Source organism: Rattus norvegicus, chromosome 4 (genome assembly GCF_021556685.1).
Source record: "Rattus norvegicus strain SHRSP/BbbUtx chromosome 4, alternate assembly SHRSP_T2T, whole genome shotgun sequence".
In the NCBI taxonomy this organism is placed as follows: Eukaryota; Metazoa; Chordata; class Mammalia; order Rodentia; family Muridae; genus Rattus; species Rattus norvegicus.
Genome location: NC_141537.1, coordinates 52,909,923 through 52,927,500, shown reverse-complemented (window position 1 = coordinate 52,927,500; position 17,578 = coordinate 52,909,923). Strand labels below are relative to the sequence as shown.

General features: G+C 39.0%; 1 protein-coding gene across 14 annotated transcripts in view; it reads left to right on the top strand.

Annotated features, from left to right (window-relative positions):
- The window catches only part of Cadps2 (calcium dependent secretion activator 2), a 535,166-nt gene that overhangs the window by 196,504 nt on the left and 321,084 nt on the right, over positions 1-17,578 (top strand).

The following is a 17,578-nucleotide window of genomic DNA, read 5'->3' as shown; positions in this document are numbered from 1 at the left end:
TCCCCCTACACACATCCATGCAACAAATCCAAAGTGCTCATCGTAGCTCTATAGCTCTAAATCATTAGCCAGGATTTAGGTGGCCCAGCATAGTAAAGGCACTCACCGTAAGCTGTCAGCCCAAAGTCTAATTTCAGAAGAACATTCCAGAAATGAATGAGCTTCAAGTAACATCCCTGTTCTTTTACAGGATATTAGAAATATGTGCCTTATAGCCTAAATCACTAAACAATTTTATTTCAAGCAGCTTAACAAAAATGGTATCAATCAACCGTTTTCTCTTTAACCAGAAATCCAATGCATCTATAATGATTATTTTTAAATGTGACATAAGCTAATTACAGCATGCTAAAATTAATTAGTAAGCTCATCGTCCAGAAACATGCTTGAAATATAGAAAACATACTCCATGAGTTGTGTGAAATGAGAGCACAGTGACAGATCTAGATGTTGGCCAGCCTTGATCTTTAAAAGCATGCCTTTGTAAATGCCGTCGTGGTGTAGTAACTCCTTTCATGGCCCCATTCCGCAGAGGCTGAGGAGGGCAGGATAATGTTTAGACATGTCATAAAGAAGTTTATCAAAATGAGAATTTTGCTTAACTGCCACTATTTCCCGGACAAAGAGACCAGCATGCACAGCCTGCAGGACAGGAGGTGGGAGCATGGCTCTCGATGACGTTAACATGGGAGACTAAGGACCTTCTAAACTGTAAAGACATGCAGTCCTACAAGACCAGAGCCTGAAGAGTGGAACACGTAGTACTGTATATACTCATTGCAATTCTTATCCTTTTGCCTCTGTATTTAGATTTAAAGAGGATTAAGTAAGTCAATTTTGCAGCTATCTAGATCCTAATCTTTTCTGCCAAAAGCAACCTTCATCAATGTTTCATAATCTCATTCCATTAACTGAATAGAATGACTCACCTAGATTTACCCAAAAGTCAAAGCAAAGTTAATTGAGATCTTGATCTCGTAATATCCCCTCCCCCACCAGAATCCCTTGTAGTCTGAGAACTTGGAGGAGAATTAAGAATATTGTAGAACTGCCTGAATGTTTTAAAGTGGTAGCCAGAATTACTTGTGAGTTGTTAAAATTTCGTGTTTATGATTCCATTTCTCTAAAAAGCTTCCAAAACCTTTGAGGATTAAGGTTTGGAGAGTAATTTGTATTTTAGATTTGGGCTGTGGGTATAAAGCTTCACATACGTAATTAAATAATTGTTATATGTGCTGGCTTTTTCCCCATGGAAAGGAGTTCCTCCTAGAAGCCCAGAAACCATGGGGCGTTAAAACTTCAGAACACTTCAGTTCATATAGCCTGTAAACAGTGAAGGGCAAGAGAAATGCCCTTAAGATTGGAGCTGGGCTTCACGGCACCATCTTCCTTTTTCACTTATTTTAGGCCAACATCAAATACTAGACAGTACGTAATCACAACTCAAAGTAATTGTGGTTTTCAGTAGAAATATATGCATATTTTATGTAGTTATACTTGATAACTTTTAAAATAAAAATATGAATGAGGAAATCGCAATGACTTAGAGGTATTTTTGTTTTATGTAATTTGAAATGTTAAAATACTTAGAATGCTTAAGTATGACTCAAACCTCAGAAATAAATTTTATTTTTTCCACTTTTGAGATATTAAAATTGATGATTGAAATACCTATAAATACTTACGACTGTTTATTTCTTTTCTGCAGAATTTCCTGACAGCATAAATTTGACTATGAGTTTGATTTAAATGAATTTAAAACGCTAAAATTTATAATTGAAGTAACTATAAATACTTATAAATGTTTATTTATTTTTTTCTGTGCAACTGCCTGATACTATAAATCAGATGAGTCTGCATTAAGTGAATTTGAGTCTCTGGTTAATAATACTCAGTACATTTCCTCTCTAAAAACTGTTTTTATCTTTTAGCCTTGTAAATAAATCAAATTGTACAAATGTACATCAGTTAACTATACATTTTTATTTCTTAATTTGGGTCAACATATGGTATGGCCACTCAAACGCTATTGCTACCGGGTGTGGTGGTGTACTCTTATGTCACCTGCACCAGAGAACCTGGGCTATAATCTTGAGCTGGAGGGCAGCCTGGGCTGTACAGCAAGACTTGGTCCTTGCTTTGTTGCACTCCTCTTGCTGTCTTGCTTGCTGTCTTGCAGGCTGGGTCCTTTTGGCATGGTGGCTTACACCTAGAATCCCAGCTAAAGCAAGATGGTTGCAAGCTACCAAATGAAAACAGTGTCCTAAAATATAAAATGAGAAGCATTCCTTAATATTTCTCCTTAAAATGTTCTGTTAAATGGGCTTTTCCTTTCTAGAATTTCAGCTCCTCTTGCCCATGTTTTTGCTTTTCTTCTTTGCCTAGGCCCTGCCTATTGCTGTTAGAATGTTTTCAACTTCTCCAGTTTTAAAACTGAAGACACACTTACAGGCGGATGGGACTCTTTTACAGCAGTGCTTTGAGAGAGATGTTTTTGCTAATCTACCTGTTGCTTCTCTCAACTGCTAATGAGAGAGAGTACTGCTTCAGACACAGGAAGGAATGATGACTCTATGCAACATGATTATGTTAATGAAAATAATCTATAACAAAGTCGCCATTGTAGTTCTGTGGTATAATTTGAGGCATTGTATCACGGGACTTCTAATTGTGTTCTTTCGTGGTTCTGCATGGTTATCTTTTCTAGATTTGTGGGATATGACATCAGAATTTTTATGGATATTGCATTAACTCTCTACATTAATTTTCATATTAATTCTATCCATTCAAAAACAAAGATTTTTTTCCATCATCTAATGTCTTTTTAATGATTTCTTACCATCCAGTCTTTCAGTTCTTTAATTAGATTTAACACTAGGTGCTTTTTAAGCTATTAAAAAATGGTATATTATTAATGTCTTCTCTGAGAGTACATTTTTGGTATTATGAAGGCTAGGGGGATATTTTAGTTATCTTTTTATTATATGTAGATAATATTCATAAGTGCAGCATGCACATATGCACACACGTGTATACTCCTGCCCGTAGAACTAGAAGAAGCCATCACATCTCCTGGAGCTAGAATTGCAGATAGTTGTAAGCTACCATGTGATTTCCTGGAAGCAAACATAGTCCTCTCCAAGAGCAGAGCTTTTAACCAGTGAGCTGTGTCTGCCGCCCTAAGGATACTGTTATTCTTTTAATGGAGATGTTTATATACTGCAGAATTAAAATGATACATATGTGTGATACATGACTAAGATTTGGTTGTTTCCCTCAAGGTATTTTCATGTGATCAGGAAACAGATATTAGTACACTTTTCTGTACTGTGGTAAGGGGTGTGTGTGTGTGTGTGTGTGTGTGTGTGTGTGTGTGTGTAGCTAACATGAAGACATTAATAACAGAATCCTAATTTGACTTTGAATTGCATCCATGGGTTTCTTTGGGTTTCTTCAGTTCTGTGTAAATGATAGGACAAAACAGCTTTGAAAACTCCTTGAGGCTGTGGGCCCTCAGACTAAGTCCAGCATTTTATATACATGGGCTCAAGAGTTGCACTTCCTTGGTGATGCTGATGCAAACCGAGTGCAGAGGAACTCACCCCAAAAATCCCACCTTAGGGTTTTGCTCTATGGTTTTATTCATCTGTCTGGGAGTAAGGGGCATGTGTTGAAGAAGTAGAGGGGACATAACAGTGTGGAAACATCGGCTGCTGTATTGAGTTTTATTCAGTTTGACAGGTTTTTTTTGAAAGATAATTTAAAATTTCACAAATGCATGCGTCCGTGAGAGTATGCAACATGCATGCCCACGAAGTATAGAAGAGGAGTGAGACTCCCAGCAGCTGGACGCTCTGAATGGCTGAATCACTCCTCTAGAAGGTTTGTAAAAGGTGGAAGTTTCTGAATTGTACAAGATGAACAGAAACGTAATTTCTGAAAACAAAAACAAGTGAACAGGCAAGAACCAAACTGAACAAAAGGAAACAAAAACAAAACAGGATTGACAAATGTGCCAGGGACTGGACGGCTTCCATTTTATGTGAATGAACAGTAAATGGCCCCTGTGGCCTCTCGCTTGTTGAGTGCTAAGTACTCATCCAGTCGCACTATTTAGGGAAGCTCTAGGAACACCAGTACCTCACTGGAGGAATTAGGTCGCTGGGGTGTATCTCTGAGGGCTGTAGCTCTCCTTAGAAACCCCTGCCTCTCTCTGCTACTCTTCTCCCACGAGGGGAAGGATCTCCTTGAACATTAATTTAAGTTACCAGGGACTGAAACAAACTATAGCCAGGAAACAAATTCTCCTTCTAAGTTATTTTCTCTTAGGTATTTGGTCAGAGTGATGAAAACTAACTATGCAGATCGTAGTAAGTTAGGAAGGTATGCTGTATGAATTTCTAGAGAAGTAAGAGATGAACTTAAGGAGTCAAACACTTTGACGGAAGAGCTTAGCATTTACCTTGTGACAGACAGCAAGGCCAGAGCGATAGCAAAGCAATGACAGGAACAAAGTGGGATTCCAAAAAGTTACTTGGATTGTGGCTTACAGAAAGACTGCCCTTCCTCAACTTACCTGTAGGGATGGGTCATGTATTTTGTTAAACAGAAGAGAAGGCGAAGAACTGAAAACTCATATTTAATCAGTAAGCAATCTGTCCATGTTCCAGTTTCCTGTTTTAGCTGTGGGTATATCAGAACATTGTGGTACAAATGCATCACAGATGCAACTTAGATATTTCAGAGGATTCGGCCCGTGTGCTCGAGCATAACATCACAGTGAACAAACACAGTGTACGGTTAAGTACAGTGGTTTACTTCATGAAAACTAGAAAGCAGACAGAACAGTCAGGGTCCAAGCATCTGTCGCCCCAAAGGATCTGCCTTCAGCACCCCCACTATATAACAAGTAAAATCCAGGCTTCTGCCTCAAAAATATCAGCTGGAAAAACAAGTTCAAAACATAAGCTGCTGGGAGGGTATTTCATATTCAAATAACAGCAGTGTACCCCCTGGACACGAACAGAGCCTTCCTCTCTTAGAATGGAAAATCTAAGATCTCCTGGAGCTTTAACAATCCCATCACTACTCAGAGGTCCAAGTGTGAAGTCTCCTCAGAGACACAAGGCGAGCTCTTAGCCGTGGGCATCTATTAAAAAAAATCAAAGAATAATGTGCACACTTCTAACATAACAGAACATAACATGATACAGAGCAAATATTTTAATTGGCAAAGTGAGACATAGAGGGATCAGAAGTAAGGATCAGATCAGAACAAGACGAAGTGCATTATGGTACCCACCAAATGCTGTAACTCTAACTCCCTTCTATCCAGGGAAGGTGGTCTTCTTGTGTGCGCTCCCACAGGCCTTCCATGTTTTCTCTCTCAGGATCACTCCGTTTATTGCATGTCCTGTTACTAAATAGACATCTCACCTTGTGGCTTCTCTAGATTCTTAGGGCCTCCACTGCAGCCTAGACTTCACTTTCACAATTTCTCACTCCATCCTTTCTCAGGGGTCTTTGTAGGAAATCTAATCCCATTCCACACTGTCTAAATCGCAAAACCTTCCTTTGAAATCATGGTAAGTCCCCATGGCCTTGTCCCACATTCTATATGGCTGCAGGAAAAGAAAAGTCTCAAGTGAATACCACTTAGTTGGTCACAAGTCTCCTTGGATAGTTGCTGCTGTGGCTTCTGAGGGCCCGGGTGGATGAACTCAAGACTTGGATGTGCAGTTTTGTAGTTGTGATTAGTGGTAAGATTTGGGGATAGACATTTGGTAGTCATTTGGAGCACTTTAATATTGTGAGCCATGTCTTAAATCTCCTTTGTTTTACACCAGGAAACCCCCTTACATGGCATGGAACAGTCCAGTTATTCCCTTAGTAAGCTCTTATATGATGAATAGCTGTGATCAGCTTCTGAAACGTAGTACAAGTAATCGAAAGACTTCTGTTGTTGTTAAATACTGAAAATGACATCACTTCCTATGTTGATGTGGCTTTATAATTCTGACACAGCAACTCTAAATGAATAAAACGTATACCTCCTTCTATGAACCGTGTGTGGCTTTTAACTCACTGTGCAGGTATTTGTGGAGGCATAGTTCCAGAAGTGTGACTGTTCCTTCTAGTTCTTCAGTAAAGCGGTGTGGAGTTTGCATGGCGTTTACATAGCCCTGTATCAGTAGAACAGCTAGGTCTTCTGTAATAGTTAACTGTGTGACTGCCATGTTAGCCGTTGTCATGCTTCATTTTCCTACACTTCCGTTTACCTGACATCATCTCCATCACTAGTGTACCCTACATCTTTATTTTTTAAGACCGAAGGAAATCCTGCTTTCTCCACAAAGGTTTCCCATATCCCACCTCCCTGTCTTTTTGCTAAATGTTGGGAGAGAAGAAAAAAAATCTGAAGTACTACGGTGTTCTACCATAACTCCTAAACCTGTCATTATCTAATATTTCATCTATGTTTCTCTATATATTAATGTATAGTAATATGTAATATGTTTTCATATATATATATATTGAAAACAAAGAACAGGTGATATTTGTAACACAGAACTAAGGAGTATGAAATAGACTGACACATGAAGCCATACCTTGGCCCAACCATTATCAGTTGTGTGGCTGGAGGAAAGTGGCTTAAACCAGTCTATGATGAAGATTTCTATCACTGAAGCAGGACACTAATAATCTTTATTGTGTAGGAATGCGCCAGGGCCTAACTGAGATAATGTTTATTAAAGGACAGTTGACAATATCAAATAAGTGGTGGTCATATTTAGTTTTTATTAGTTATGATGAAATTACAGTGCTAATCTTAAAAGCAGGTCTACATGCATTATTTTATTTGGTGGTTAAACTTTCAATCATAGGATGATTAATATAAATATAGATTTAACCATTTTATCAAGTAAATATTACTATCAAATACTTGCTTGAAAACATTAGGTATTTAATTTTGCATAAAATATGTATCTTTTTAAGATTTATTTTTATTTTAAATGCATGTGTGAACGCTTACTTGTATATATGGGTACCATGCACATGCCTGGTGCCTATGGAGGCCAGAAGAAGGCATTGAATCTCTTGGAGCTGGAGTTACAGACAATTGAGAACAGACCGAAGTCGATGCTGGGAACTGAACCTAGATCACCATGAAAAGCAGCAAGTACTCTTAACCACTCAGCCTTTTATCCAGTACTAGAAGATGAAACATTAATGCAAATTCTAAAGCAATCTTTATGATATAAAAATTTACAAAGCTATATTTGACATTATTTTATGGGTATATGTGTGCATAGATATCTATATACACATGCATGTATACCTATAGAACAGGTAGATATATCCTTCAGGCTACAAAGATCCCATGGTTTTAATATTTGAGATTAAATTTCTTATGTTCTTGCCTTTTGCCTTTGAACATTTTGATCCATTATTTAATATAGTTTAGTTCAGTTCACATAGGGTAATTTTATATCTAATTAACTCATTCATCTTTTCCCTGTTTTACGTATTCAAAGGAAAGTGTGGTTTGGGAAATGAATTTTTAAGACTCTTAGAACTGTTCTACAGGAATCTGTGGCAGAACTGCTATTTCTGAGTCAGATTTTTATGCATAATTTAAGAGGTAGATATAAGGGAGTTCTTTTAAAGGTTTGTATGTAGCAGACAGGATGTTATCTGATCCTTTCATAGATAACATCGTACAGGGAACACATTGCTCTCAAGAGCCACGTAATAACTTCATTTCCTTATGTTCTTGTGTTGTATGAAATTACAAAAAAAGATAGTTATTTTGAAGTTAATATCTAATTTTTAGTGATCAAAAAGGCAAAGGACAGATTTTTAGTTTTGTTCTCATGGGCGTTGCCTCATGCAAAATGAGTCAGGATGAAGAAGATCTTAGAGTCTAGGAAACTTCCAAATGAAAGTGGAATTCTTCTTTGCATTTGCATTAAAATTGAGTTGCTGGAATCCCAGCATTAATGATGGATGCATTCCATTCCTTTCAGTAGGATGAGGTAAATATAAAGCAAACCATGCGCACTGCATCTGGGGGAAGGGACCGTAAATACCTGAGCAGTGCAGGACCACTGTGGAAAGCAGATCTCTGGGTGGAATATGCGTGCTGATAAATACTTTAGATAGTTTTCTCAGATGACTTGGAGACTTTTGTGTAAAACTAAAGTTTGGGAGAAGAGCATCAGTCTAGGAGAAATTGGCACAACAAAGTGCATGGTTCGGAAAATGTTTGTGCGTGTTTGATTAAAAAATGGGTCCATCGTGCAGGTAACCCAACTGTATAATAGGTTGCAATGGTGGCTTGGTGCAAAGCATCCGAGGGTCTAAATACTAGGATAAGGTGTTGGGGTATCATTCTCCCTTACTTAGTTTTTATTTCCATCCATCCACTTCCTCTTCCAACCCCTGAGGCTTTCCCTCTCACACCTTGAGACTCCAGTATGATTAATAAGATTCCTATGCCACTATAGAAAGTCGTTGAGGATTTAGTGCTGAAGATCAGTTTAGTTTATAATTTGAATTCATATCGAGATGACTATAAGGAGAGAACTTCTCTTCGTATCGACTCCTAGAGCTGGAAGTTGAAAGATGGAGAAGCCCTGCGCCATAACTGACGATAACTCACTGAGAAATGACTTGCAGTGGCCCTCTGAGGTAGAGCGCAGCAGCCAACAACCAAGACAGAAGTCGGACGCTGAGGCAATGAGCGCATAGCAACCTAAATGAGTCATCTGTAGAGAGATGTTCTATTCTTATGGTTCATGTTTTGAGTAACGACCGAGACTTAAAAGGTGAGGTAAAATAATTTGATAATAAAAAAATCTTTTGCTCACTGTTTTGAGGCCACCTTAGAGACGTCCATTTGTACTTGGTCATCATTAAGTAAGAAGTGAGCGTTATAAACCTATTTGATAAACTGCAAAGCAGCGGGTAAGTTGAATTTAGAGAAGCATTTTGTTTGTATCAATTATTTCGTAGGAATATGTGTAAATAAACAGATTTATAGATAAAATTTATGAAGTACGCCACTATGAATTAACTTCAAGGGAAATATCAAATGTATATAACAGTATAAATCATTGTCAATTTGTATTTATCGTACTGGTAAGAAAATTAACGAGATACAATTAATTGCAAAAATATGCCATAATTGGAATGGATATTTAAAGAAAAATGTAATTGCTTTTTTTTTCCCGGGGAGCAGAAGTGAGACATGCTAGGCTTGGCAAACACAAAGACGTCACTATAGGAAAATAGAACTATTCATCGTTTCTCTGTGGTCAACAAGATTAATATAAGGACAGTCAGTCTGGTTGGCAACGGCAGTTTAATCCCAAAGAGTGTTCTTTACTAAACAATACCTTAAGGGACATTTTTAGAACAATCTATCAGTATGTGACTAGATTTAATGAATTCAAAAATTTATGGGTAGCTTTTAGCGCATTAGAAGGGCAAGGCAATACCACAGGCTATGTAAGGAATCTGCTGGGTGAAGCTTGGTAAAGTGATCTTCATACCGAAGGTACAGAATTTCTTAGGTTTAGGAGATGGTTTATTGTCGAAGAGTCCTTGCTGCTCTTGCAGAGGACCTGAGTTCAGCCCTCAGCCCTGGCCTACATAGAGTGGCCTAGAGAATTCAGGAGCCCTTGTGGGCACCAACACTCATATCCACATATACATAATTAAAAATAAATTTTTAAAAAGGATTGTCTCTGTTTAAGGTAATCTGCAGGCTTTTGGTCCTACCCAGTACTTCTCAAAAGTATTTCTGTTCTCTGGGGCTTTTTCTTCTCCAGAGAACAAGACAGAAATTGAACAGGGACAGTTTAGGGTTTGAGATCAACACGTTGAGTGAGGTTCTGCATTTTCAGTAATGTTACGTTCCCAAGTGCTCCCTGATCCCACTTGCACAGATTTTTCATTGCAGAATGTCTCTAACACTTTTCACGTCTCTTGTGGCTATTATAGTTTCATATATAATTTTATCAAGTTTTTATTTTATTATTTAAGAGTGCAGACTCCTAGGATGCTGTAAGTTTATAGCCGCTGAAAAGCCTACAGCTTGGCTTGCTTCACAATGTTGAGAAAGTTGATGGACTTAAGTAGCATGACTGAGTATGCACAAGGAGAAGACTGGGCCCTGATGTTCCCTTAGAAAGGATTTAGGAGGGCAGGTTGATGGTCTGGAGGAGGGAGGAGGCTCCTCTTGTGGGTTAGGGTCCAAGGATCACACAGCTTCTCAGCATACAAGACAAGAGGCTTCTCTCCATCCAGAGAAACACTTATGAGTAGGTTCTTCACTAGTTTTGAGTAAACCATTTCTTTAAGAACTGTAGGTTAACTGTCAAGCAGAAGCAGTTCTGTGAGGATAAACGGATTTTACAAAATCCTAGTCCTATAACTTTAAATAGGATCACAACACCCAAAAGGGGCAAGATAAGAATTCTCTCCCCAGAGAATTCTGAATGGGGAGATAGCGTCCCCACAGCCATAAAGGTGAGGATGATCAAAGTACATTTCTTGACAATATATGTCAAGTCAGTGAAATTCTTTGGAACTTGAAGTCACAAAGTATCTGTGTGATATAAATTAGAGGCATTGCTGAAGTGAGAGGTGCCCCTGTGCACCTGTCATGGTCAGGGTTGAATGGCACTCTCTAAAAGCCCTATCCACAGTGCCGTGGAAGACATCTGTGAGGTAAGTAATCTCTTGTCACATAAAATATTGAAACTATGAACTTAGAGAAAATGCATTTCACTAGCAGGTATCCTGCTGAAATGAAGATTTGCCTGTGATCCCACTGCAACCCTCTGAGTCAACAATTGTATACCCAGCAACAGGGCTGCTGTCCCAACAGCATCAGACAATGCCCATGTCTGTAATCTATGTATTCAGATGGTTCTTTCTCCTGAACATCATACTTCCTTTCAGATGTGCACAAAAATCACCTATTTATCTTACACTGAGTATTCAAAGAACAATGGAATTATTCTATTTGACTTCATTTTTGAGAATGGGTTCATATGTGTGTATGTGTGTGTATGTGTGTGCACTTGTATATGTGATATACATGTGGGCATACATGTGGTGACCAGAGGTTGATGCCCGTTCTCAGTCCTCATCTTCAGTCAGCCTCCACCTACTTTTTTGGATGTAGTCTCTCACTGACTCCGGTGCTTGCTGACTGGCTAAAGTGACTCCCTGTCCAACCTCAGGAACCCTTTTGTCTCTGCCTGCCCAGTTCTAGGATTAAATGTGTGTATCACCACATCCCACACCTGGCTTTTTATGTATGTGCTGGGGCCTGAACTCCTGTCTTCACATAAGCACTTTACTCACTGAGTCATCTCCCCCTTCCCTTCATACTAATCCTTAATTATTTCTTAATTAGAAGTATTTTAGCAGAACTGATACAATCCCACAGTTCCCTGCACCCAAATCCCGTGGGGGAAGAGAGCTGACCACCCAGGAGCACAGACATCCTGAGACTGCAGGACAGACTGCCACCTCTGCACACCTCTGCCCACATCCCTGGTCCAAGAGGAAGCTGCACAGTGCCTCTGGACACAGGGATATAGGAACAGACAGCTGCAGGTACCCGCTGTTCTGGTCTGCTCCCAGGACCAAACTGAACTGGCCAAACAGCTCCCTGCACCCGAATCCCGTGGGGGACAGAGATGGACCCTCAGAAGGGTGGATGTTCCTGAGAAGTCAGAGGAGACTACCCTCTGCCCACAGTCCAGACCCAAGAGGGAATCACATGTGCCAACTGTGCCTGCTGGGTGCAAGGACCTACATGAGAAATCAGGGGCAGGACCCTTTGATTCCTGCCCCTGCCTAGAGCTGGAACACAATCTCCAGAAGCATCGGCACACCTGAAATCAGAGCACCTGTTCTCCAGAAAGGCTGAAAGAAAACAGGAAAACGGTTCTACAGGAGTGCTGACACAGAGGCCTACAGCAGGGTCAAGTCACCCTCAGAAACAGCAAGACAAGCAAACACCAGAGACAACCTAATAGCTAGAGGCAAGTGCAGGAAACTAAGCAACAGAAACCAAGACCACTTGGCATCATCAGAGCCCAGTTATTCCACCAAAGAAAATACTGGATATCCAAACGTACCAGGAAAGCAAGACTTAGATTTAAAATCACATTTTCTGATAATGATAGAGGATTTTAAGAAAGACATAAAGAACTCCCTTAAAGAAACGCAGGAAAACACAAGTAAACAAGTAGAAGCCCTTAGAGAGGAAACACAAAATTCCTTGAAAGATCACAACCAAACAGGTGAACGAATTGACAATGGAAATAGAAAAAATAAAGAAATCACAAAGGGAGAAAAACCTGGATATAGAAAAACCTAAGGAAGAGACAAGGAGCCATAGACACAAGCATCACCAAGAGAATACAAGAGATAGAAGATAGAATCTCAGGGGCAGAAGATACCCTAGAAAACATCAACACAACTGTCAAAGATACTATGAAATTCAAAAAGCTACTAGCCCAAAACATACAGGAAATCCAGGACACAATGAGATCAAATATAAGGGTAATAGGTATAGAAGAAAGTGAAGACTCCCAACTTAAAGGGCCAGTAAATATCTTCAAAATTATAGAAGAAAACTTCCCTAACCTAAAGAAAGAGATGTCCATAAACATAGAAGAAGCCTACAGAACTGCAAATAGATTGGAACAGAAGAGAAATTCCTCCTGTCACATAATAGTTAAAACACCAAATGCACAAAACAAAGAAAGAATATTAAAAGCAGTAAGGGAAAAAGGTCAAGTGACATATAAAGGCAGACCTATAAGAATTACACCAGTCTTCTCACCAGAGACTATGAAAGCCAGAAGATCCTGGACAGATGTCATACAGATCCTGAGAGAACACAAATGCCAGCCCAAGTTACTGTATCCAGCAAAACTCTCAATTAACATAGATGGAGAAACCAAGATATTCCATGACAAAACCAAATTTACTCAATATCTTTCTGCAAATCCAGACGTACAAAGGATAATAGATGGAAAACTCCAACACAAAGAGAGAAACTACACCGTACAGAAAGCAAGAATATAATTTCATTGCAATGAAACCAAAAGAGAGACAAACGAACATAATTCTACCTCTAACAATGAAAATAACAGGAAGTGACAATCACTATTCCTTAATATCTCTCAACATCAATGGACTCAATTCCCCAATAAAAAGACATAGACTAACAGACTGAATACGTAAAGAGGACCCAGCATTTTGCTGCATGCAGGAAACACGCCTCAGAGACAAAGAGAGAGACTACTTCAGAGTAAATGGCTGGAAAACAACTTTCCAAGCAAATGGCTCAAAGAAACCAGCTGGAGTTGCCATTCTAATATCAAATAAAATTGACTTTCAACCAAAAGTCATTTAAAAAGATAAGGAAGGACACTTCATATTCATCAAAGAAAAAATCCACCAAGATGAGCTCTCAATCCTAAATATCTATGCCCCAAATACAAGGGCACCTACATTCATAAAAGAAACCTTACTAAAGCTCAAAACACACATTGCACCTCACACAATAATAGTAGGAGATTTCAACACCCCACTCTCATCAATGGACAGATCATGGAAACAGGAATTAAACAGAGACATAGAGAAACTAAGAGAAGTTAGGAACCAAATGGATTTAACAGATATTTATAGAACATTCCATCCTAAAGCAAAAGGATATACCTTCTTCTCAGCACCTCATGGAACCTTCTCCAAAACTGACCATATAATCAGTCACAAAACAGGCCTCAACAGATACAGGAAGATAGAAATAATCCCATGCATCCTATCAGATCACCACGCACTAAGACCGGTCTTCAATAACAACAGTAATGACAGAAAGCCCACATATATGTGGAAGTTGAAAAATTCTCTACTCAATGACAACTTGGTCAAGGAAGAAATAAAGAAAGACATTAAAGACTTATCAGAATTTAATGAAAATGAAGATACAACATTCCCAAACTTATGGGACACAACGAAAGCTGTGCTAAGAGGAAAACTCATAGCTCTGAGTGTCTGCAAAAAGAAAGAGGAGAGAACATATGTCAGCAGCTTGACAGCACACCTAAAAGCTCTAGAACAAAAAGAAATAAACCCAAGAGGAGTAGAAGGCAGGAAATAATCAAACTCAGGGCTGAAATCAACCAAGTAGAAACGAAAATGACTATGCAAAAAATCAACAAAACCAGGAGCTGGTTCTTTGAGAAAATCAACAAGCGAGATAAACCCTTAGCCAGACTAACCAGGGGTCACAGAGAGTATGTCCAAATTAACAAAGTCAGAAATGAAAAGGGAGACATAACAACAGAATCTGACAAAATTTAAAAAATCATCAGATCCTACCACAAAAGCCTATATTCAACAAAACTGGAAAATCTGGAGGAAATGGACAATTTTCTAGACAGATACCAGGTACCAAAGTTAAATCAGGAACAGATAAACCATCTAAACCACCCCATAACTCCTATATACATACAATTCATGTGCAAAAAGAGACCTGGTGAAGCATTTCAAGTTCAAGTCTCCTTCCCTGGGCTTCCATTATGTAGTTCTAGATTTTACTCTATTTAACTGTACGAAGTCTAGGCTTGCACTGTTCAGGAAAGAGAAGTCAACGGTAACCCATCTATTTTGGGCTTTAGGAATTGGATAGGTGACACACCACATATAATATAGTATTATATATGAGTGCTTAAAGTAAGGAGTCAAGATAGAAGATTCATCTCTTCATTATATTTTATGTGTATTTTCTTTATGTGGTTGAATTTTTAAGTAGATTGCCAGAAGGTAAGGCTGGATGCCCCATGGCACATTGTAGCCACAGATTTGCGTTTCCAAGTTTTCAGTCTCTGATGCTAGTTCTGAGCATGAGTGCTCACAGGGCATTCAGGCTCTTCAGATCGCAAAGAGGTCAAAGGTTCCAGACCTAAAACTCTTCAATGTTAAGCACAGTACCTTCTCTGGGGAGCATAATTTATTGTTATGTAATTTTTTTAAAAAATCCATTTTGCCTTAGCAGAATATGCTTTTAAGCATTGTATAAAGGGAAGTTCACCATTATCAAAACTAACCAGCTGCGGGTTGGGTAGAAGAAGAAAACTGGTTATAACAGGATGCCAGGAGAGAGCAGAACAGTTCCATGTCCTACAGTAGTGGTAGATTTACAGACTTATATAGTCATTTTATCCTGAGGAAATCTGAATAAGACGGGTGGTTTTTAGTATATTCAGTATCCAGGGGAAAGACACATGGATTCCCTTCATTTTTCTCAGTATACAAATCTACAATTTTCTCAATGGAAATTACCACTTTAGGCTAAGTTGGACACAGTCGTGCACATCTGTATTCCTAGCACTCATGAGAGACATGGGGAAGGGAGACCATTTTAGTTCATGATTCAGAAGCCATTCTTGTCACCATACAGAAGTCCTCACTCAGAGAAAAAGAGAAGTGAGGAGTGGGGAGGAAAAGCCTATCAATTTTATCATAAAGCATGCTGCAAACAAAAGTATTCAAAGTAAGACAAAACATGGGCCACAAATCCAAGATTCTCACATGCTGAAAAAACTGGTATAATTTGTTCCTTAAATCCTGTATTGGATTTTTTTTTAAAAGGGATAAGTGTTGTACTAAATATTTAATCTCACTTGGGCGTTTCTACCCTGCCATGAACCATTTAGTTCCCAGATAAAGGACACAAAGCCTTTATATTTATAATAAGCCCTTAAAGCTTAGAGCTGGGCAGAGATCTATCCTCTAAACTGTATCTACTTCCCAATCAATAACCCAAAATTATAACTTGATACGTTTCATCTGGGCCACTCTCACTCCAACTGGCCAGCCCTCATGACCATGTTTTCAAGATTCATATGTCCCAGGGCATCTTCCCCTCACTGTATCTCCTCCCTCTTCACTCTGGTGATCCTACCTCAGACCCCAAGCCCAGAAACCAAAGTTCCACCTACCTCTCTTCTGCCTAGATATAGGCTATAGGCATCAACCAGACCTTGGGGGCTAGTATTTAGCATTATAATTCATAGCAAAAGACCAAACCTCAACAGATAAACCCTTAAACTTTTACTTATTTTTTATATTACACTTTGTTCCCAGCATTTATTTGTCATGTGTTGAGGAATATGATCTTTTATTATTCGTAAGATGACAGTGGTAGTCATGAAAGCTAAGGTTCCTTGTCTCTGCTATTACCTTTGAAATATCAGTGTAGCACTTTTCTTCAGCTACATCTTCAGGCAAATGCAATTAAGCCATCGATGTTTGTTTTTAAAGTAGTGAAATGTCTCTTACAGAACAAACTTCATTAAAATTCACAAGTACTGGAACAACTCTTCTTAAAAAATTAAGTAAAACTATTAATCTAGAGATGTGTATCTTGGATGATGTAAGTACCATTCTGGTGAAAGTGGAGGGATTTTGTGGATTGTTAAGATACTAATGTCCTGAGAGAGAAATTTCTGATTCCTTTAGATGTAAATTCCCTTTTCATTGTACTTGCCCCTGCAGAATAAATAAATAAATATCAGCACTTGCAACCATCCGCAAACTCAGTTCCATGGGATCCAACACCCTTTTCCGGCCTCCAGAAATACCTGCACACGTGCAGGATACATTTACTCAGAAACAAACATGTATAATTAAGTATTTTAAGTTGTCTTTACTAAAATATTGTTACACTCTTTGATTTAGTTTCCTGACGGTAAGGATTCAAAAAGAGAAAGGATTGAAGCGACAAGGAACATTTAACATTTAATATCACCAGCTCAACATCTTATGATTAAGGGATTGGGAACAGGGAGGGGCATGAGGACACATAGGAAAAGTCAAGAATGACTTTAATTCATGAACGAAAATTTTCCATATCAACGGGGGAATTCCTTAAAGACTTCACTTATATTTGCCCTCCATCAAACTCAAAGCCATGCCACGGAACTCTGAAGTAACGCCCACCTGTAGAACCATGTGAGCATTGCTGGCTCGGCACGAGTGTTGTCCCTGGAAAGAACAATGCTCGCAGACTTAAACGGTAGAAATCCAAGCAGTGCCTTAATCGTGCGGCATTCGTACAGATCAAAAAATGCAGGGATACTTTTAAAAGTAGAAAAAGAAGAAATGAAAAATTAACCAAGATCCTGTCAACCAAAAGAGAACAAAAGAAGAAATTCACCGATGCTGAAGTGCTCAGGGCTGACCTTGAGGAGAGGAAATAGGAGGAATGAGTCATGGCAGCCTCTAGCAGATGAGGATTTGTTTTAGACTCATTGCCAACGCATTAGGTGCACAGAGTTGTTGCGATAATTGTGCTTCTTAATAAACTGAGCTATTGATTTAACTTTTTGTGACTAAAGCCCAGTGAAAGGTAGTGCGGTTGGGATACAGTGGAAGGGGGCAGACATTTGATGGGGTGGCTGGGGAACGTGCTGGACCCTTTTTAGTTGTTCGCTCTTTGTTTTTACGCCACTGAGCCACCGTTTGCACACATGCCTCCTTCTCT